A 2,309-nucleotide genomic window follows, 5' to 3' on the forward strand; every position below is an offset into this window, starting at 1 on the left:
AAAAAAAACCAAAAAAACAAAAACAAGGTTTTCCACAAATTACCTTTAATTCATGTCATCTCAGGATACAATGAAAATACCTAAGATGACTGAGTTCCTCATCCAGTGTTTCAGCACCCCCTCCCCAATTAAAGACCCAATACAATAATAATAATCAGTCTTGATTCTCGAGGGCTCACTGGTGGTCTGCCAGGAAATGTGCCAATCTCAATGACTCTTCGTGATAGCCCACGGAGATGGCTCCTATGATTATGCCCTCTTTACAGACGAGGGGAATGAGGCTCAGAGAGATGGAGCAGCTGCCCAAAGGTGGGAAGCAGAGGCAAGGCAAGAGCTCCAGTCCGCTGGCCCCAGAGCCTGGGGTTTTAGACATCACCAAGACTTGCACTTCCAATGTCATCTACCATGACACTGTCAGGAGCCTATTATCCTGCTTGTGAGCAGAGGGACAGGGCAGCAAAAGGAAGTGAGAAAGTAATGAGCAAGAGCTGGGTGGCCACACGACTATGGGCAGGGGTCTTCACATGCCTGCTGCCCAGCCTCCTAACACCTGCATTCATGCAGGGACCAGCATGATACTGAGTATCCTGTTCTACCTGCTGCAGGCCCATGAGTACCTGCAGGAGGGCATGACCTACAAGCTGGGGCGCAGCTTCTACCTGGCGTGGACTGGCGTCTTCTTCTTCCTGATGATTGGTCTGAGATGAGAATGGTTTTGGGACAGTGTAGGGAATGGTGTTGGGTTGGGGGACAGGGGAGGGGAAAGGTGAGGTTTGGGTTTGAAGATGGGAGTTGGGGAAAGTGTAGGTGAAGGAGTTGGGTTTGAGTTTAGGGATGGGCTTGGGGACAGGGAAGGGGGTGCGGTCGGGCTTCGGGAGAGGACTGGGATCAGGGCTGGGCTCATGAAATCCGCGTCTCACCTTCTCTGTTCTCTTCCTTTTCCCACCCCCCAGGTCTCCTTTCCTACCTTAACTACATGAATTTCTGGTCCTTCCTGGCGATCCAGGCCATCTGGACTTAGGACACGCGAATGGCCCTACCTCTGGCCTGCCGTCACGGCTCCCTGCCAAGCATCCGACGGCCCTGTTTTCTGGCCACACCCACAAGAATCTTACCCTTCCTCAGTCCCCAGTGAATCTCCCACTCCGATTAATAATCTGCATTTTTCAATAATCTGTCTTTTTCGCCCGGAATATTCTTTTAGCTCAGTACCTTGAAGGCATTCTGCAGAACTGCCATCTTTCCTCAGGGCCATCGCCTGGGTCCTCTGAAGTAGAGGGATAGGTGAGGGAAGACCCAAGGCCAGCTAGGCCAGTGGTGCCTGGCGTACAGATGGTGCTCAATCAATGTTTGTTGGACAGCTGATTCTCCCCAAGCCCTTTGGGCTCCATCCTTTATTTTTGACACCTCTGCTCAATAATTTGTCCCCCCCACCCCATGCTCGAGGCAAATGCTCCCTGCACTCCCACTTCGCTTCCTGCCACCATCGCCAAACCTCCCAACACGAAGTTGTTCTTGTCTACATTTTTTTTTCTATTGAGTCCCATTCTTTCCCTAATTTTTAAAAATTTTATTTATTTTTAAGGCTGTTGCATGTGGCAGACTTCTGCAGACGGTTTGGGGCTAACCGAGAGTGATTTCCTGAATAGATAGGGTTGAAACTCAAGTACAAAGTTATATCGTTGCCTGGAGGTCCCATCACAGTGGTTAAGCTGCCAGGTGTTGAGTGTAGGCTCAGCCACTTAGTAGGTCTATGGCAAGGTGTTGAACACCTCTGGGTCTCAGTGTGCTCATCTGTAAAATTAGGATAAATGCTAGTCTTTCCACCTATACAGAGTTTAACATAACACGTGGGCCACAGTATGTGCTCTTGAAGTGTTGCTACAATAATCCTTCCTCTTGTCTGCCACCAAAGGCTCTCAAATTTGTTCATGCTCAATGCAGATTGAGCTGCAACTATGTGCCAGACACTGGATCTATAGCAGTGATCAAACTGGACACAAATCCTTGTTTGTATGGAACTGACCTTTCAGCTGGGAGGCAAAAATTATTCCCGCAAAGATCTAGGTATGTTTAGGGGACACATGGTATGAAGAGCAATAAGGGGTGAGGGAGGTGGGGGAGACTGGTCTTGTGGCCATAGTGAGGACTTTGTTTTTACTCTGTGTGATGACAATGTAGGAAATGTCTCATTTTCTTAAGAGAGGAGTTTGCGTCTCTTCCTTTCACTTCAGATCATAGGCTTCATGAGAGTCTCCCAACCAGAAGGAAAAAAATCTCAAATGACCAGGGGGACCAGCTAAACAAAA

This window comes from Pteropus medius, unplaced genomic scaffold (assembly GCF_902729225.1).
Source record: "Pteropus medius unplaced genomic scaffold, Ma_sr-lr_union100, whole genome shotgun sequence".
In the NCBI taxonomy this organism is placed as follows: domain Eukaryota; kingdom Metazoa; phylum Chordata; class Mammalia; order Chiroptera; family Pteropodidae; genus Pteropus; species Pteropus medius.